General features: G+C 35.5%; 1 pseudogene; it reads right to left on the bottom strand.

Moving 5' to 3' along the window:
- Positions 1-19922: 19922 nt before the first annotated feature.
- Positions 19923-20850, bottom strand: LOC105715289 (KATNB1-like protein 1; annotated as a pseudogene).
- Between the last annotated feature and the right edge of the window lie 1569 nt (positions 20851-22419).

Below are 22419 nucleotides of genomic sequence, written 5' to 3'. Positions count from 1 at the left end.
CATAGGCGTGTGTTGAACAATTAAAACATGTGGACACAGAGAGGGGAGCATCACACACTGTGGTCAGTAGGGGAGTGCTAGGGGAGGGACAGCGGGGGTGGGGAGGGTGGGGAGGGATATAGAGGGGAGAAATACCAGATATAGGTGACGGGGGGATGAAGGCAGCAAATCACCTTGTCATGTATGTACCTATGTGACAATCCTGCATGATCTGCACATGTACCCCAGAACCTAAAGTACCATTAAAAAAAAAAAAGATTTTGTAGTATGTTTAGAAATGGAGAATTGTGAATTCTAACTTTGTTTTTCTTTCTCAAGGTTATTTTGGCTATGCTAGGTCCCTTGCATTTCCATATAAATGTTAGGATCTGCTTATAAATTTATAAAGAAACATAGCTGGGATTTTGATAGGGATTACAGTATGGAAAGAGATTAACTTGAGAAATTTTGCTCCTTAAATAATAAAGTCTGTTTATCCTTGAGCAAGGGATGCAATTCCATTTACTCAGATCTTCTTTAATTTCCTTCAATGATGTTTTTTCATTTTCAGTGTATAAGTTATTCACTTCATTTGTTAAACTATTCTTAAGCACTTTTATTTTAAAAACCATTTTAAAAGCAATTATTGTCTTAATTTCATTTTTAAAGTGTTAATTGCTGGTCTATAAATATACAATCCATTTTTTTTTATATGGACCTTGAATCTGGCAAATTTGCTGAACTTGTTTACTAGCTCTAATAGTCTGCTGTTGACTTCTTAAGATCTTCTGTACACAAATAATATCGTCTACAAGTAGAGATAGTTTTTTACTTTTCACATTCCAATTTGTATGCCTTTTATTTATTTTTTCATCAAATGTCCTTTATAAAACCTCTAGCACAATGTTGAATAGAAGTAGTAATGTGAATATCCTTGTCTTTTTCTTAATCATAAGTAAAAAACTTTGAGTGTTTCACCATGAAATATGATGTTAGCTCTGAATTTTTTTGTAGATGTGTTTATCAGGTTGAGGAAATTCCTTATATTTGTGGTTTGTTGAATGTTTTATCATGAAAGGGCGTTGGATTTTTGAAGTGATTATTCTGCATCTTTTGAGAAAATAATGAAGGTTTTGTCCTTTATTCTTTAACATGGTACATGAGGTATTACACTGATTGATTTTTAGTATGTTGAACCAATGTTACATTCCTGGAATTAACGGTACTTGGTTATGTTGTATGGCACTTTTTCTATATTGCTGGATTGAGTTTACCAGTATATTGTTGAAGAAATTTGCATCTATATTCATAAAAGTAATTGGTCTGTAGTTTTCTTTTATTGTGATATCTTTGTCATGATTTCATTTCAGTATAATAAAGCCTTGAGATATTGAGTGAAGCAGCATTCATACTCTTCTATTTTCCAGAACAGTTTATAAAGGATTGGTATCAGCACTTCTTTAAATATTTGATAGAAATCACCAGAGAAGTCATATTGTTTTGGGATTTTTCTTTATGGAAACTTTTTAGACTAACAATCTCATCTCTTTATTTCCTATAGGTCTATTCAGATTTTCTATTTATTCTTAAGTCAGTTTTGATAGTGTACAACTTTGTACAATTTTTTTCTATTTCATCTGATTTATTTGACTAATTTTCTACTAAACAGTTTTTCATAGTATTCCATTATAATCCTTTTTATTTGTATAAGGTTTGTAATAATTTCTCTTCTTTCAGTTTGGCTTTTAATAATTTGAACCTTCTTTTTCATTTTGTTCTTGATCATTCTAGCTAAAGTGTTATAAATTTTATTGATCATTTCAGGTAACCAACTTTGAGTTTTGTTGCTTTTCTGTATTTTTTCTCTTCTCTATTTAATTTTTTCTGCTGTAATCATATGTAAGTACTTACTTATGCTTATGCAGGCTTAAATTAGTCCATTCTCATACTGCTCTGAAGAAATAGCCAAGATCAGGTAATTTAAAAAGGAAATAGTTTTAACTGACTCACAATTCCACATAGCTGGGGAAGCCTCAGGAAACTTACAATCATGGCAGAGGGTGAACAAGAAGCAGGCATCTTCTTCAGATGGTGGTAGGACGGAGAGAGTGCAAGCAGGAGAAATGCCAGACACTTATAAAACCATCAGATCTTGTGAGATTCACTCAGTATCATGAGAACAGCAGGGAGGAAACTACTCCCATCATCCAATAACCTCCACCTGGTCTCACCTTTGACATGTGGAGATAACTGGAATTATCAGGATTATAATTCAAGATGAGATTTTTGGTGGGGACACAACTAGGCCATATCATTCTGCCCCTGACCCCATCCAAATCTCATGTTCTTACATTTCAAAACACAATTATGCATTTCCAATTGTCCTCCAAAGTCTTAACTCATTCCAGCATTAACCCAAAAGACAAGGACCAATTTCTCATCTGAGACAAGTTAAGTCCCTTCCACCATGAGCCTGTAAAATCAAAAGCAGGTTAATTACTTCCTAGATACAATGGGAGTCCAGGCATTGCATAAATACACCCATTCTAAACAGGAGAAATTTGCCAAAACAAAGGGAATACAGGCCTCATCAAAGTCCAAAATCCAATGGGGCAGTCATTAAACCTTGAAGTTCCAAAATGACCTCCTTTGACTCCATGTCTCATATCCAGGTCATGCTGATGCAAGAGGTGAGCTCCTACGGCTTTGGCAGCTCCACCCCTATGGCTTTAAGGCAGCTACCCTCCCACTTGCTTTCACAGGCTGGCATTGTCTGTAGCTTTTCCAGGTGCATAGTGAAAACTGTCAGTGGATCTACCATTCTGAAATCTGGAGGACAGTGGCCCTCTTCTCACAGTTCCACTAGGCAGTGTCACAGTGTGGACTCTGTATGGGGATAAAACCCCACATTTTCCTTCTGAACTGCCATAACAGAGGTTCTCCATGAGGGCTCTGCCTCTGTAGGAGCCTTCTGTCTGAACATCCAGGCATTTTCATACATCCTCTGATCTAGACTGAGGATCTCAAATCTCAATTCTTGGCTTTTGTGCATCCACAGGCTCAAGATCATGTGGAACCTACCAAGGCTTGGGGCTTTCACACTCTGAAGCAATGGCCTGAGTTATACCTTGTCTCCTTTTAGCCATGGCTGGAGCTGAAGCAGCTGGGATGCAAGGCACCATTTCAAAAGCTTCAGAGAGCAGGGGGGCCACTGGTCCTGGCTCCCAAAACCATTTTTTTCTCCTAGGCTTCAAGGTCTGTGATGGGAGGGGCTGCCTGGAAGATCTCTGAAATGTCCTGGAGATATTTTCCCCATTGTCTTGGTGATTCACATTTGGCTTTTCATTACTTAAGCACATTTCCACAGTGGACTTGTATTTCTCCCCAGAAAGTGACTTTTTCTTTTCTATTGCATCATCAGGCTGCAAATTTCCCAAACTTTTAAGTGCTGATTACTCTCAAATGCTTTACTGCTTAGAAATTTCTTCCACCAGATACCCTAAATCATTGCTTTCAAGTTCAAAGTTCCATAGATCTCCAGGTTCTCTTTGCAAAGAGAACCAGTCTCTTTGCAAAAGCATAGCAAGAGTGACCTTTATTCCACTTCCCAACAAGTTCCACATCTCCATCTGAGACCACCTCAGCCTGGAGTTTATTGTCCATCTCACTCTGCATTTTGGTTGAAGCCATTCAACAAGTCTTTAGGAAGTTCCAAAGTTTCCTACATTTTCCTGTCTTCTTCTGAGCCCTCCAAACTGATTGAACCTCTCTACCTGTTACCCAGTTCCAAAGTCACTTCCACATTTTCAGGTATCTTTATAGCAGCACCTCACTAGGTACCATCTTACTGTAGTAGTCTATGTACACGCTATGAAGAAATACCTGAGACTGGATAACTTATAAAGGAAAGAGGTTTAATTGATTAACAATTCCGATTATAAGTTTCCTGGGGGGAGGCCTCAGGACAGAGTGAGAGCAAACGTGGGAAATGCCAGGTGCTTATAAGACCATCAGAACTTGTGATACTCACTATCACAAGAACAGCATGGGAGAAACCACTCCCATGATCCAATTACCTCCATCAAGTCCCACCCTTGACACTTAAGAATTATTGGGATTATGGGGATTCGAATTCAAGATGAGATGTTAGATGGGGACACAGCCAAACCATATTAAGGCTTTAGTTTGCTCAATTGTTTTCTGTTTTTTTAAGGTAAAATTCTAGTTTATTGATATGATTTGTTTTTTCTTTTTTAATATATATCATTATAGATATAAATTTCCTTCAAGGCAATTTTTTTTAGATCATACTCCATAAGACATAGTGCATTAGGTTTTTGTTTCACTCATCTCAAAGTATTTTTAATCCTATGATTTTTTTCTTTGAATCATTGGATAAGAGCGAGTCTTTGAATTTTTACATATTTGTGAATTTCCCAGTTTTCATCTACTATTGATTATTAATTTAACCCCATTGTGATCAGAAAACATACTTTACATAATACCTACTCTTTGAAATTGCAGAGGCTTATATTTTTACCTAAACTTGGCCTATCTGTGTAAATGTTTCATGTGTACTTGGGAAGAATGCATATCCTGCTGTTTTGGGGTGGATTGTTCTACAGATATCTGAGAGTAGTTGGCTGGTAGTACTGTTCAAGTTTTCTACAGTGTTAATCATCTGCCTTTTTCTATCCATTATTGAAAGTGGGGTACTGAAGTCTCTGATTGTTACTGTTAAATATTCTACATCTCCCTTGATTCTGAAAATTCTTCTTTCATGTATTTTGGTGATCTGTTGTCAGATGCATACGTGTTCACAATTTTTATAGGTGTTTGATGGTTTAACCCATTCATTATTACAAAATACCCTTATTTACTTATAACAATTTTCACTTTAAAGCCTATTTTCTATAGCCACTTTAGCTCTCTTTTTAGTTATTTTTATTTACTATTTGCAGAATATATTTTTTTCTCATCCCTTTACTTTAGGTTTACTCTTTGAATCTAAATTCTCTCTCTTTTAGACAGCATATGGTCAGATAGTTTTTTAAAAAAAATAATTCTGCCAATTGCTAGCTTTCAATTGTGATATTTCATCTATTTTCATTTAACGTAATTGCTCATAAATTGGCCTTATCTGTTATTTATGTTTTCTGTATGTCTCATGTTTTTTGTGCCCTTGATTCTATTGCTGCCTTTTTGTGTATGTATGTTAAATAGATAATTTTTCTACTTTTTAATTCCTTTATTATACTTCTCATTATATATTTTAGTTTGTTTCTTTGTGCCTGCCCTGGTAAATATGATTTATATTTTAATTTAGAATGATCTAGTTCAGATTAATACTGGCTTAACTTCAATAGTATAAAAAACATTGTACACTGTTTTATAGTTTCAGCCCTCCATTACTCTAATTATCATACAAGTTACATCTTTATTTTGTGCCAATAAACATAAATTTATAATTATTGCTTTATAAAGTTGTCTTTTAAATGAGAAGGGAATGTTACAAAAAATAAATATATTTATCCTATTTTTTGTGTAACCATGTAGTTACGTTAACTGATGCTCTTCATTTCTTCAAATAGTTCCAAGTTATTGTCTAATGTTCTTTCATTTCACCCTGAAGGATAGGATTTTCTTTAGTATGTCTAGTAAAACAGATTTGCTAACAGCATATTTTATGTGTGTTTTTTTTTTTAAGCTAATTATGTTTTACATTTTTCTTTATTTTTGGAGGATAGTTTTGTCAACATAGAATTCTTGACTGATAACTTTTTATTCTTCTAGCACTTTGAATATGTCATGATGAAAAATCAGCTGTTGATCTTATTGAGGAATTTTTACAGTTATGAATCCCTTCTCTCTTGCAACTTTCAAGTTAGTCTTTTTGTTTGGCTTTTAACCATTTTATTATGATATATCTAGGTGTGGCTCTCTTGGAATCTAGTGAGATATTTTGCATGTGTAGATTAATGTCTTTCATCAAACTTAGAAAGGTTTAAGCAATTATTTCTTCAAATATTTTCCTATCTCTTTCATGTCCTTTAAGTTTAACATTATGTGTATGTAGATATGTTTGAGGTATTTCCTAGGTCTCTGAGACAACATTCATTTTCATTTTTTATTGGAACCATAGTGCATGGGGTTCCCATGCCAAGGCATACCAGAAATGTCTTTTTCCTACCCTGCGATCATTTTACTCACTCACATAAATGAGTGACCAAAATCTGAATCAGAACCTACAGGCCCCTACCAAGTTACTTTACCCCTTGGTAGGGGCCTTTAGGTTATGGGGCCTGTAGGTTGTGACTTAGACTAGGCCCCTGAAATGGCCTGAATGGCCATGACCATTCAAAAATTCTTTATCCTCTTACCACTCATTCATTCTTTTTTCAAGCCACATGTTTCAGTGAGTCGGGGCCATTCTTGCAAACACCCACTCCACTCCTAGTACCAGCTACCTAGAGTTAGACAAACTGCAAAATTTGAGGGAATAGTTTTAGATTTCGATTTAGTTTTACATTGCCAGGTCTATCCAAAATTTCTGACACAAACTACAGGTTTGAGAAATTTCCAAAACTACTCTAAGTTTTGATGATTTGCTAGAAGTCTTCACAAAACACATTAAAAGCTATTATAGTCATGATTTTACTTTAGTATAAGGAAAAAATACAAATTAAAATTAACCAAAGAAAGAGTTGTTCAGGGCAGAGCCTGGAAAAGTTCTAAACATGAAGATTCTGTTGTCCTCAAGACACATTGTCTTTCTGGAATTAATATGTGACAACATACATGTAGTGCTGCCAACTGGAGAAGCTCACCAGAGATATGGTATTTGGAGATTTGGGGTGGGACTTACTTACATATACATGATTGAGTGATTATCCACATGACTGAATTCAATAAGTCAACAGATATCATATGATCCAAAGACACCCCCCAACTTATCACATGGTTAGTGTTTCTAGCTTTATCATTTCATACCCTAAAACTGTTAGGTGTTGCAAGCCTCACCCCATCCTAAGATCTGGTATGGCCAACCCTTGGTCTAAACAAACCCTCCTTTGATGACAGAAATGTATGATGTTGATTACTTCCCAGAATGTGAAGCAAAGGCCAGATCTCTCTCTCTCTGGGCAATGTCAAATTCTTTATGATGTATACTAGATAGATCAGTAAATCACAATTATCTGGAAATGAGATTTTAAAGGATCTACAACCTAATTCTACCCCCTCTGGTGAGTGCAAGGCTGTTGGATTTTACTGATTTGAGGCTAACTGTTCAAGGATACACCTTGGAACTAAAGGGGGCAATGGGAATAATTGAGGTTAACATACAATAAAATTTACTGTTTTTATGGTATTCAGCTATGTATACTTGTATACAGTCTCTGACTTGCCATCACCTTTCAAATAATTTCTATATTTCTGGAAAAAAAATGCCTCTGTCAATTTTGCCAGTTTTTTAAATTGCTTTCTTGGAAGAGGGAATTTTCAGAGTTCTTACTCTGCCATTCACTGATGTCGCTCCCACAGCCTGCTTTTAGTAAAAAGATGGTTTGTTGGAACACAACCATACTCATACATTTACATGTCTATGGCTGCTTTCTCACTGCAATGACAAGGATGAATAGTTGCAACAGAGACCTTTTAGAGCACAAAACTTAAAATATTTACTATTTAGCATTTTATAGAATTATAGAACATTTTTGTCAATATCTGCTTTAATTTACAAATGTCATATTACACACACAGATGCACACACACAGACACACACACACATACAGTGGGCCCTGAAAACCCATGGGTTCCGTACCCATTCCTCAAGGGCTCAACTAACTGTAATCAAAAAGTTTTTTTATGATAAAAATAAAAATAACAATACAACAATTTAAATAATATAAATAAAAAACAATACAGCATGTAAATTCTCACATAGCATTTTCATTGCATTAGTATTATAAGTAATTTAGAGATTATTTAAAGCATATAAGGGGATATGCATAGATTATCTAAAAATAATGCATGCTTTTATATAAAGAACTTAAACATTTTTGAATTTTAGTGTCGGGGGACTGGTCTTGGAACCAATGACTCCCTCATGGATATAAAAGCTGACTGCGTTTTTCGTTCACTCTGATTTTATAATAACCATGTGTGCTGGTTCATGCTCACATTGCTATAAATTACTATAATACCTGAGACTAGGTAATTTATAAGGAAAAGAAGCTTAACTGACTCACAGCTCCATAGATTGTACAGAAGGTATAGCTGGGAAGGCCTCATGAAACTTACGATCACACAAGAAGAGTGAAAGGAATGCAAGCACATCTCCTCAGATGGAAAGTAAGCACATCTTCACAGGGCAGCAGAAGAGAAAAAGAAAAGGAAGGGGGAAGTACTACATACTTTTAAACAACCATATCTCATGAGAACTCATCCGCTATCACAAGACCAACAAGGGAGAAGTCCGCCCCCATAATTCAATCACCTACCATCAGGTCCTTCCTCCAACTCATGGGGATTACAGTTTGACATGAGATTTAGGTGGGAACAAGAGCCAAATTATATCACCATGTGTATTAGTTTGGACTTTTAATTACAGAAAACGAAAAGCCAAGTTAGAGTCACTTAAATTATAATTGATATTAATGGCTTATGAAATGGAAAGATCCTAAATAGTGGTACCTTCAGACAACATTGGGTCTGCACACTCAAAGGATGCCAACAAGTATTCATTACCATTTGCCTTTCATCTTTGCTTTATTCAAGATGTCTACATTATGAGAGTGGTGACAGGAATGGTGGCAGGTGACCATCAGTCTCTTACCTGACATTCTGTTAACATGGCTATCCTAGTATGGAAAGAGCTTCTCTCTGCCAATAGTTATTGTAGCAGTTTCAATGGTGATTATCATGAGAACAACCTGAGGCACAGTTCTTTTCACTGAAGCAATGACAATGATTAGAAAATTCAAGGATTTTTTTCCCATATAGGCTTTGTAATGCAACAAATCACCTGAAAACTTTGTGATTTAAAACACCAACTATTTTTTATATCATGAACCTGTGAGCCTGCATTTTGAATTGGCTCATCTTGTTATAACATCCCAGCTTGACTGCATTCACTGGATGTGTCTGCCAATCCAGCTTGGAGCAGGCTAGTCTGAAATGCCTTAGTAGAGAGAGAACATCACTGCCCCACATGGTGTCTCATTCTCCAGAAAGCTAATTTGGGCAGTTCAACCGGCTGCTGGCCCTTTAGAGTTCCAAAACAGGGAAAATAAAGTATGCAAGTTCTCTTAAGTTCTGTACTTATACTGCAAAGTTATATCACAAACATGATGAATACAGAGATGGGAATTATTATGGCCATTGTTCTGCAATCATCAAACGAGATTATTACCAGAAGCAGTGGGACTACATATTGAGTTAGTGAAATTAATACATGTCCACAACGGTGTGTTTAATGGTATTATAACCTCTGTTTTATAAATGAGAAAGTAAAGTTTATTGAGTTTAAGTGCCTTTAGTGAGATCGTATTATTAGTGAGAACTGGGACCAAATAGATTTTCTGACTCCAAATACATAGTTCCATTAGAACAAATATATATCTATAAGTATACAGACATGCATATACGTATTTCTATACTGCTCATAATTCATGTCAATTAGTCCTTATTGGAATGTGGAATGTACAAATGTAAGAGAATTTTCATGTTAAAATCTACAGATACATTTTAGGACAAGTTTATGAGCTATGCAAAACTTTTTTGTTATACGGTGTTTATATTTGGTGCACAGAATTAACATATTTCAAAGTAGAGTAACATTATATCCAATAGGATTATTTCTTATGTAAAATGCAAACTCCCTTTCAAATTTGTAGTAACCATATTTTTCATTACCCAATATAGAAAGGAAAAGCAGTAAAGCTAATAGCATACATGAGAATGTGGGCTCAGAGGATGATGAACAGAATAAGTCTAGGTAATTAAAAATAGAAATAAATAAAAATAGACATTGATAAGTATAAATCTAAGGTAAGCTAGTCATAACTCATGCAAATTTTATATATGTTGAATAAGAATAATCTATGGTGTGATTATTTGTCCATGAGAGCTTCTAAAGAGTTTACTCTATATAGTTTTAACACAGGTTCGATCCATTGTATTTATTTCTAAATCTTGACTTTAAAAGTGAGTGCATATCTAATCTAACCAGCTTTCATCTTACTATAACTTTATGAGAAAATTATTCTCCCTACTTTAAAATCATGGAAAATTATTTGATTTCCTTAGGATATGATTGGTTGGTGTTAATCAAATTATTTGCCTTGAATTGCTTATACTAATATTCTCAATGATAACCTTTAAATATAGATACCTATGAATTTATTTTGATCATTATAGCAGAACCATAAAGGTTAAATATGGAAACACAGGTAAATGACAATCTTGGTCTGATTAAATGATAAGGTTCTCAAAAAATCTTATAAAGTAGGAAATTTTCATTTCAATTTTTAGAAGAAGAAATTTAGAGATTAAGAGAGTTTTATAAGATTAGTAATTCAAAAAACTAGAACTCAAAAAAGTTTGATGTAGCAATAAAGATTAACTCTTTCAATTGGAGTACAGTGAAAAAAAGACACATATATTGAAAGGAAAAGTAAATCAGTTAGTTCCAGTATACACATATAAGCAGATGGGGTGAGGATTGAGAAAAGGAAGTAAGGAGGGTTCCTCAACTACAGAAAAATGTTGCAGTCAGAAAACCTTGTTAATTCTTCCTGATGTATCAGGACTCATATATAAGGTGTTCATGGCAATTTCATTCATAATGAACAACATTAAAAAGAGCTCAAATGACCACCAATAATAGAAAGGTAAATAAATCCTAGCAAATTCACATAATGATACAATGGAATATCACATAGCAGAAACAACAAACTGCTAATACTTACCACAACAAGGATGAGTCTTACAGAATAATGTTGCATGAAAGAACTCAGACAGCTGATGACTACCTGACTCCATCTGTATGAATTTCAAAACTAATATAGCTAGTCTGTAGTGACAGAAGTTGGAATGGTGGGGGAGGACATTATGGATGATTCTGGGTGCCGTTAATGTTCTATGTTTTTATGCAGATTGTAGTAAATAAATGTATAGCTATGAGAAACTTAATAAAGCTTTACTTAATATTTTTGTACATGATATACATTATTTTTGTGGGGGAAAGTAAAATAATGTTGCAACAAATTCCCAAAGTAATAATATATATGACTGCCATGATTCAAAATATATTTTCTGAAGTACAGTCTCAGTCTTCATAGAACAATACCTTAACCTCTCCAAGCACTTATAACTGGCTAGCATAGCTGTAGCTGTAAACTTGAAGATTAGCCAGAGTCAGAATGGGCATGCAGCAATCAGTGGTCACTTGAGGAATACATCATCCTGGTCATACAGCATTAGCTGCTTCTTTTTCTCCAAAGTGAGAACTGATCAAGAGGATTTGAATGGAGATCCATTGTCCTGTGACGTTTCATCAGCTCCACAGAAAATAGGGCACTTTATGTAAAGCAAGTGTTTTAAATTCTTAACTGATATTCTGAAGTTTCAAGGTTAGGATACAGGCATTTGATATTTAGAAGCTCCATACAGGTTTTGATGAGCAACTGGCCTTGAACACCACTGTTCTAAGAAACCCAAGTTAAGAGGAAGAACATCTAAGACTTCTGGAGGGCAATGTCCTCACTCCATTTTGTCCTTTCCATCACCATGTGATGTGAGAATGATACTTAGCTTCAGTTTAATGATGTGTATCTTCAGTTTATAAAGGAGGAAACTTTGCCTACAAAAGTTTAGAAAACATGCCCACATACTGACAGGTAGGATGTGGCCAGATAAGCATTCTACCTCATATAAATCATATTCTAAACAGCTTATTTGTTATATCATGCTGCCTCCCACGATAAACAAAAATTTTTGGAGATTCATTATTATGGACCATCAACTATGAATTTACTCATAATTCTTTGTGAGTAAATATAAGAGACTGTAAATATAAGATAATTCAAAATATTCATTTCTTACTTTGTGAAAGCAATAATGAATATTTCTCTTTAATTTAGAGGCTGAATTCTATATTTTTCCTCCACAAACACATATAAAGTGGTAAGATATCCATGTTGTACCACACTGGCTGAGCTCTCTCAAAAGATCAAAACTGTACCAAGGATTCAAAGAGGACAGTAGGTGGCAAACCCACTGCTTCAGTTTTAAAGGGTTAGCAATGAGCAATTTTTCTGCTTTTTATTTAAATTCATGAGGCGGAAGCAACATCATAGTAGTTAAGAACATGTACTCTGGAGCAGTCTGCCTGATTTGGACTGCTGCCTCTCCTACTTCCTGGCTAAGTAATGTGAAGCAAGCTACTAAACTCTGTGGACCTTAGTTTAACCATATATATAATGGGAATGGTAATAATAGCACCTACTTCAAGGCATTAAGTTCATATTTGTAATGGATGTATAACAATATCTGGCTCACGGTCTGGAGGCCATTATTCTTAGCAAGCTAACACAGGAACAGAAAACCAATGGCCACACGTTCTCACTTATAAGTTGGAGCTAAATGATGAGAACACATAGATACAGAGAGAAACAATACACACTGGGAACTTGTGGAGGGTGGAGGGTGGAAGGACAGAGAGGATCAAGAAAAACAACTAGTAGATACTAGGCTTAATACCTGTGTGATTAAATAATCTATACAACAAACCCCAATGACACAAGATTACCTAGATAACAAATCTGCACCATTCTCATACCTCCTTCTCTAACTCTGCCCTCTCTTCTACAAGGACCCTTGTGATTACATAGGACCCATTTGGATAATACAGGCTACTCTTCCCCATCTCAAAATGTTTAACTTAACCTCATCTGAATGTCTCTTTAGCACTGTAAGGTAACATAGGTTTTAGGGATAAGAACATGAACATCTTTGGAGGGCCATTATTCTGCCTACCACGGAAGCCCAAAACCAAAACCACTCCAAGAACGTTTCCGCTCTGCACTTTCTGCATCGTAATTCAGTTGGGGTTTATTTTTTTTCTAAACTCTTCAGCTGATATCTTAGAATTGTTATTACCCATGGGTCCCAGAGGATTTTCCTTTCTAGGGTATGTACTTTCATATGCTTGATGCAGAGATGATATTGTCACAATGTGGCTACCATAACTTGGTATTAAGTAACGGGAAAGCTGGTTCTGTTACCCACATTATGCATAACATGGAACTATACTACGGAACTATATAAAAATACACAGAGAAAAAATGTTGGTTCATATTGTATATATGAATGAATACTATAGTCCGACCTTTTTTTCACCACAAGTTGGTCTTCTAGACATTGTTAAAATACAGTATGCGAGATCTAAAGATCTATGAATTTCTGCAAGATCTAAATTGGTATATTTGCCCTATGAAGAAAACTAAATCAATAAGATAAGATTATGGTTTAAAAAATATGTTTCATGATAAATAGATTTATGATGATGATGATGATGATATGTGCAAACTTAGACTCTCACAGAAAGCATTCATACAGTGCAGGTGGCATTTTATTACTTTCATCATCTTTCATAGTCCTGCATCACAAATATATTACTCTCTTCTCAAAACCTGGGGGGAAAAGGTGCAATGTTCTGCAAAATTTGTTAGAGGATCACATAATTATTCTGATGCTGCTGCCCCTTTTTGTTTTTGAATACACAACCTTTTATGGCTTGAATAAGAAGAGGAAGAAATAATATAAATAAAAGCTACATCAAATCCCATACTACAAACCCTTATTAAAAATCAATTGCCACCTTCTACGTCTTTAATTTTTCCTCATACCATTTTGTTAGTTTTATAACTGACTCTCATTTTACTAATGATAGACAATTTTCTGCTTCCACCTACAGAAGGTTAATAGAGTCAAAAGAAACAAATTCTCTATTTTTCACCTAATAAAATGCTATATTTTTATGTAAATCAATACTATCCATTGTATTGTTTTTAAAAATGTATAATGTTTTGAATAAAATGTTGAGAAAAGTTATTCATTTACATTCCCATCTCTGCTCAGCTATTAGGATAAAGATTCTTTAGCTTGGGGATATGTTTTATTTCTCAATATGCCAGTTTCCTCAGCAATGATGGACATGGACACACTTACCAGTTGGATCTTCAGATTCTCTGAACTTTTTAGTCTCCCTAATCAATAAATAAGCTGTATTTCACAAAGAAATAGTAATTTAGAAATGTATAAAGGCAAAATAAAGTCAGTTATTATGGACTCGAATTACTGCACAAAGTTTCAAATGTAAAAACAGGTGTGAATCTGATTTTAAATTAATAAGACCAGCAATGTGCTTGCATGATTGAGTCTTATACTTTATGGAATAATCAGCAGGTATTGGTCTTTGAAGTTCTAAGATTAATTTCAATTACTAAAATAATTGTGAGCCAAGATTTGGTACATGTCTCTGCTTATATGTCACTTGTATTAAATTTGCTCTTTTGTGCTCTGGAAAAAATAATTTTAAAATACGATAGCAAGTAATGGAAGTGGTTTAATTCTTTCTGAACTCTTATTTCTACCAAAAGTAACAGCAAAGTGTGAAAGTCTAGAAAATGAGACTGTTGGGAAAACAAACTCAGAATGTAAGAAGTTCCTGGGGTGCCAGTGATATAAGGTTGTGTAGTCATCAAATTTTTATTAATGATTATTGATATTGACATAAATTTCTACAAGTCATTATTACCCTATCTTCCTGTGGCCAAAAGCTCCTGGTCCATTTTCTATCAGGTATCTTTCATGTAGATGTTTATAGGACACTCAATATTCTGTATGTAACACTCCTGGAGCAATTGTATGTACCACTTGCTGCAGAGTGGGATGGAAATTTTCATAAAGCAAAATTTTAATTTACTGTTGCTTTTCCCATTATTCTGTATTTATCTAGGCCTGAAAATTATCACCCTTTACCATAATTGGAAACACACAGACACGCGCACACACACACAGACACACAGACACCCCACTCAAATTCTGAAGTTTCAGAGAAAAATAAAATGAAATTTCATGAGTTAGCATGCCCCTCTTTTGACCTGTCACCTTTTTCTCTTGCCTCCGATAGCAGGGATAATTATAAGTTCACTATATTTTATCACTTGACTTTATCTGTCAAAATGTTGTTTTAAAACACATATGCCTGCTGTTTCTAAGTCTTTCTGTATCCCAGTTGAGGCCTTTGTGCAGAAAATGTTACAGTTTTGCCTTTTTTTCCTTGCTATCTGGGACAGAGGAGAGTGTAGGTAACCGTTGGTGAGCTAACCAAGAACTTCAATAACTCCCACAGGAAGAGCCGGTAGGGAGTTTGTATTTTTGGCCATGAATCCAGGGCTTTCATTTTAAGTTCCAGGGTGCGTCATGCAGTTGAACACTGATTGAATAGGGGCACTGGAGGCTCTAGGAATCAAGCTGTGACATTTTTCTGAGCCTGAAGGCTGCTCACAGTCATTACTGCACAGGCCTCGCTGACTGCTACTTCAGGGAAACACAGGGAGAAGGAGGTTGTGCTTCCAAGTGTGGGTGGTCGAATAAACTCTTTTAGCAGCAGCAGTTGGTCTATTTAGCCTGAAAAAGAGACCACCAGCAGCCCCCAAAGTGCTAAAAAAATTACAATCAATTTTAAAAATATATATTATATTACATAAAAGACTATAAGAGTGAGTGCTGAGCATTGCTTTACAGTATTCCCAGCTGCTAAATGAGGCAGTCACATGCAGCCAAGCAGGATTTATCCTGTAACCCTGAGAATCTTTAGCTCTCCCACCATTCTAGCCTTCTCTCAGGAGGAAGAGAGGGGAAAAAAAGTCTAAATAAAACAAAAAATAGCAGCAGAAAGCAAAAAAAACAAGCTAGTTTAGAGAAAATGTATTGAAGGGAACTACTGAAATTTAGTAGTCTTGAGGTTTATGCTTCAGTTGTAAGTGGTTTAAGGTTAGTTTTTATTAAAAGGGATTTTTAAGGCTCATATATTGGCCTTATATTTAGGTAGTGATTAGGGACCATCTTATATCTTCAAATTAATTTAGAGTATTAATTGTCAGTTATTTTTCTTTAATATTGGTGTTAACAAGGTTTTAAAGGATCGTCTCAAAGTTTTAAAAGACATAAACAAGGCCAGGCGTGGTGGCTCACGCCTGTAATACCAGAACTTTGGGAGGCTGTGGTGGATAGATCATGAGATCAGGAGTTCAAGACCACCCTGACCAACATGGTAAAACCCTTTCTCTACTAACAATACAAAAATAATTGGACATGGTGGTGTGTGCCTATAATCCCAGCTACTTAGGAGGCTGAGGTAGGAGTATCACTTGAACCTGGGAAGTGGAGGTTGCAGTGAGCAGAGATCGTGCCACGGTACTCCAGCCAGGGTGACAGAGTAAGACTCCAGCCAGGGTGACAGAGTGAGACTCCATCTCAAAAAAAAAAAAAACATAAATGATGTCACTTTACTTAATTCTACATTTAGTTTAAGAAATTCTTGACTGCTAGATTTTTTCTATGTGCTAATTTATAATCATAGGTAATACATAACATATATTGGTATTTAAGCCATCATATTAAAATAAGGATTTTTTAAAAAATCTATACAATCAGAAATTCAAATGTCAAGGTTATTGCAAGCAACCTATACATAGATGGATTGACTAATGATAGTAACTTCAAATGTACAAAATGCAATTCCTTCCCTACTTTGCGGTTCTCATCAAACCCCAAACTTAAAGTGCAGTGTGTGAAATAAATAATCCTTCTAAGACCGTCATTAAGAAAACTCTCACATTTTGAAGAATTCAGAGATGCACCTTATCTCTGAATTCTTCCAGCAATAGAAAACAGGTGTTCTTATACTTTTAAAGAATTTTACTTATTGGAACATGTATAGTTAAATTAAACTGAATTATGCGCTAGCCCCTCAAGGAATCATGTTGCTTTAAGAACTCATACCTGATGCACGAAGGTATTAATGAAATGGGAGAGTTCCCTGACCCCCCTCACAGGATATACAAGAGTAGTGTGGCTCATCTGTTCAGCTGCCACACACTCAAACCGTTTATGGGAGGGGAAACACACAGACTAGCAGGTGCAGGAGCCTAGGTGAGCACTTTTGGGTTCCAGCCCCACAGTAGTGTCTAGGGTTGGGTGTCTGTGACTCTTAAAGCCCCAGGGGGCATGTTATAGTTCTCTTTTAGCTCTGCTGTCCACAGACAGCTTAAATGTTAACTTTCTCAGTGCCCTCTTGCACCTGGATTCTTGTCTGGTGTCCAAGAAGAGTCAGATCACATAGACAAATTGAAGGACTGTAAATGCGGGGGATTTTATTGCTGGGTGGAGGTGGCTCTCAGTGAGATGGATGGGGAGCTGGAAAGAGGATGAAGTGGGAAGATCATCTGGAGTTCAGTCATCCCATGGCCAGTCTCCTCTCCAGCTGTCCCCAGATGAACTCCTCTCAGTGTTCAGAGGCTCCTTCTCTTCTCTCCTTTGTTGTGTCGCTCTGCCACTCTACTGCTCTTCTGTTTCTCCTGCTCTTCTGCTTATGGAGCCTGGAGTTTGGGGTTTATATGGGTATAGGATTGCGGGGCATGCTGGGCCAAAAGGCAGCATTTGGGCACAAAAACAGGAATGCCTGTTCCCATTTAGGGCCACAGGTTTCCAGGCTTGATATGGGGTCTTTGCCAGGGACCCACCTTCTTCTACCTAGTGTTTCCTTGCCTCCTATCCATATCATTAATAGTTAGAACCTAATAAAAAAGAGAATCCCATGTTTGGAAAATGGCAACCACAAGATTTCCCTAATCTGGGCACTTCATTCAAGACTTGTCTCTCTCTGGCTACTCTACATTTAACATATTCCCCAATTCTATTAAATCTCCCGATTGTTTGTAAATAAACCACTATGATTTCAGCCCTTCAGTGTCCTGCTTATCAGGTTTCTGATCTATAGTTTTTTCTCCCACAAATGACTTCCCCAGTCTTTTTGACAACAGTTACTGGGACTCAGCTCTTAGTGAGGTAAGGACTCTCCAGCTGGTCTTCAGGCTTTCCCTCATTTTCTCACGTAGGCCTCCTCAGGATAGGGTGAACTGATGTTTTCAAAACTCCTTGTATTCCTGATTTTAATCCTAGAAGTCAAGTGTCTAATTCTTTATAATTTTATTCTATTTGGAGTCCTGCAATATTTATATGATTCACCTTGCATTTGAGAATCTGTAGTATGTTTAAAGTTAGCTTTCCTATTCTGGCTCTTTTCACCAGAAGACCCAACATTAATTCCTTCAGCACTTCCTTGAATTTCTCTTAAAATGTGAGCTCTGGAATGAAAAGTTTAACTCTGATTATACTCTAACAACTTAATTAATCTTTTCCTTTATCTGAACACTTTTTGGCTATCTCAAATTTTACTCACTATTACAGAAGTTAAATTACATCAGAGTTGAAATTTAATTTAAAGTTATTAAGTTATTTTAATAGAAAATTCTATTGGGGGATGTGTCCCTCCCTTAGCTACACAGCTACCTTGAATAGGTTTTTTTTTAAAGAAGTATTTAGTGAATTTACTCAAATCAAGAATGTTTAAATGTACAGAAGTCAGAAATATTAGAAATCCATATACAATAAAAAGTGAATATAAACTAGACAACTCCATGGACATTTCCAGTTAAATATAAATATTTATACTAATACATATTAACCTTTTTTTTTTTTGATGGAATTTTGCTTTTGTTGCCCAGGCTGGAGTGTAATGGCACAACCCTGGCTCCCTGCAACCACTATCTCCCAGGTTCAAATGATTCTCCTGCCCCAGCCTCCTTAGTGGCTAGAATTACAGGCATGCACCACCAGGCCCAGCTAATTTTGTATTTTTAGTAAAGACAGGGTTTCTCTATGTTGGTCAGGCTGGTCTCGAACTCCCAACCTCAGGTGATCCACCCACCTCAGCCTTCCAAAGTGGTGGGATTATAGGTGTGAGCCACCACACCCAGGCAAACTTTTTCTTTAGATAGGGTTAGATAGGGATAATACATATATGTACATGACATGATGATTCTGGCAAAAAGGTCATATATTTTCAAGTTTTTCAACAACACTCCACATGAATATAAAGCTATGATTTAAATTAATGATTTTTTTATTATGCCAGAAACATAGTTCGTTTTAAATTTTTAAAACAGACACTGGTATCATAGACATTTCACATACACAGTATCTCAGTATGGATAAAAACATTTAAGGTTAAAAATCTTAAATATTTTTATTTTTAACATTTAAAATAAAATATTTTATTTTTAATCTTAAATATTTTTAATCTTAAATACTGATTTTTGCCATAATGTTTTAAACTTTCAGTCTTTTAAATATAAAAGACAGCCACACATATTTGTTTTTTCAGTAAAACATAGTCTTAGAAAAGTTACTGATTGCTCTTTAGGGTTCCTAATTAATAAGCCCTCTCTTAGTTTTTCACATAATATAAACTATAATTTTATGCAGGACTGTATTAAGATCCAGTAGTTCTTAAACAATGTTACCAAGTAACTATATAAATCCCAAATGCAGCAAGGCCAACATTTTCCATAGAGCACTTTCATCTCATTAAAGTTGAAGCTGCTACTTTTGGGTATTTTTTCACTGCTTTGTGACGTAGATTGTTATGGTTTCATTAGTGGTTTTATTATGTGGCTTTTTTAAAGATAAAAATGGTTTTAATTTCTTTCACAGTTCACAGCTCTCAGAAGAAATCTTTTTTTTCTCTCTCATAAATTCTATAGTCCAGGGATGTTTTGAATAAACAAACGCTCTTTAGTAGATTAAATCTCTCAATCGACTGGTAATAACTAAGCATCTACTTCCTTAGCTATATTACCAGTATATCCCAGAACCAAAGTAAGATGGTTTCCTGTTCCTACAATTCACTTAACTGTTGTTTTTAAATCTAAATGTTTTCATTATTTTTAATTTCTGTTTTGAACAATGGTTCTGATCACCACCTTTTAATGACTGCTTAAAGCCAGTTTAAACCAACTGTTACATATTTTTCAAATTTGCTTTTACGCAGCTACTTTTCTAGAGGCAATGAGCCTACCCAGCCTTCAAGAAAGATGTATTGTTTTTCTCCCTCTAAACTACTGGTGAGTACAGCAAGGCAATCTACCTCAATGCCAAGATCTTCTATTCTCACCAAACAAGCTGCAAATTTCACTTGTACTTCTTTCTCCAGAAAGTTAAAGCTACTTTCAGTTTCAAATTTCTGCTGAGCAAAAAACCTTGGGCCATTTGTTTTGTGATCCTGAGAAATTTGAGAAAAAATACCCACTGTATTACGATGATGGGCTTTCTGTCTGCGAAAACTCAGAATCAATGGAGTTAACCAAATATATTTTACTGCTCTGGCATAGTTTTTCAGACAGGTGGCCTGCACAAACCAGTTCATTTTCTTTATTTGCCATGTCACAGCCCCACTTCTAGGGGACTATGTTTTTTGTTTGTTTGTTTTTCCAATAATGGAGATTTGGAAAGGGATAATGAACTAACTTTCTACAAAAGATTACCTTACACAATTTTATCTGGACTTTTCACAGCTTGTCCAACTGTTCTATTTATATAAGCAGCCAACTCTTGAGATTTTGTATCTTCCTTCTTGTTCTTATTAATGAAATTAGAAATCCTTTTCCTAGGTCCATCAACAAAATCCTGAATATTATTTCACAAGTTCTGATTTTTAACATTGTGGGTTTCAGATGCCATAATCTCTTAAATACTGATGTTCTTGGTACCATGGTGTCTTAGCCCAGCCCTGGTACTGTCCAATCATGTCCAGTAGCCTAGAGTGCCCTTTGGCTGCAGGCCAGACCCTACTTAGGGCCATTTCTACCTTGAGTGTTTCTTAAATCACATCTCTACAAATTCTGTCTTATTCACTGCAATTCCAGATTGAAAAAACTCTAGATTTAAAAAATCTTTTAAATCTATAATCCCTTATTCAATATATTAAGTATATCTCCAATAGCATCCAAAATTTGGAAAACGTGACATATATACCCTACAAAATTTCTATCAATATTCACAAATATTTGTTAAGCATTTATTGTGTTTATTTGAATACAATTAAATAAGACCTAGTTTCTGCCTTGAAAGACTTTATGAAACTATAAATTCCATGATAGAAGGAACACACCTGGCCAATTTCCCACTCTAACACTCAGCATCAGCACTGTGCCTGGCACAATTCAAGTCCACAATGCCTTGGGAATTAACGAGTGGATGTTGGAGAGGAAGTAGGAATATGAACAACTAATATGATATGTTGTAACACATGCCAATCCAATTTCTACCAAAATTGGATAAGGGTACAATTACCAGACCTATAGCTTGCTACTAGAACTTTTCTATTACATTCACTTTACTTTAATTGGACACTTCCAGTAAATTACATTTAATTGAGCTCTCCTACCAAGGGTATCAATCACCCCGGTGAATTCAAGAATCACTGTGTCCAAAATTCTATGTTCAAAACAGACTCTTGATAACCAAGTATAGACTACCTATCAAAAATAAGAATTTGATATATTAAACATCACCTGAAGATCTCCTCTTATAGCTTAGCCAGTGAAGATTTTATAGGATTGTTAAAAGCAAAACTTCAGCTGAATTAAATTTAAAGGAGTTTAATTGAACAATGAACAATTCGTGAATCAGGCAGTCCCCAGAATCACAGCAGATTCAGAGACTCCAGGGGTGCCTCATGGTCAGAGCAAATTTCTTTAGACCAAAAAAGTAAAGTGACCTACAGAAATCGAAAGTGAGGTACAGAAACAGTTGGATTGGTTAGCGGTTGATGTTTGCCTTATTTGAACACAGTTTGAACACTTGATAGTGTATGAATGGTTGAAGTACGACTGCTGGAATTGGCCAAGACTCAGCTATTGTTCCAGGCGCAGACTCCTAATTTGGTTTCTAATCTTGTCTACCTATTAAGTTAGGTTGTAGTTCATCCACAAAGGTTCAAATAGAGCATTATGGAGTCCTTCTCAGGACATATTTAGTTCACTTTAACAATTCTCCCCTTTTGGTCATTTTCTCAATTTTGAGAGATTGACCAAAACTTTAGTCATTGATGTCACTATCACCATTGAAAATATACTTATTTGGTCTTGAAACCTACTGAGAAACAGTAGAACAGTGAGTTTTGCAAAGGCAGGAACAAGGACCTGAGTAGAGGGTATCTCTTTATGCTAGAACATCCTGTTACAGGAGCAAAACAAAACCTAGTCTGTTCTAGGACCTACATGTTTCCTTAAAGTCTTAGTTTGATTA

Source organism: Aotus nancymaae, unplaced genomic scaffold (assembly GCF_030222135.1).
Source record: "Aotus nancymaae isolate 86718 unplaced genomic scaffold, 86718_ANA_hifiasm-v0.15.2.pri h1tg000014l, whole genome shotgun sequence".
NCBI classification, from domain to species: Eukaryota; Metazoa; Chordata; class Mammalia; order Primates; family Aotidae; genus Aotus; species Aotus nancymaae.
This window is presented reverse-complemented; position numbering and strand designations above follow the sequence as displayed.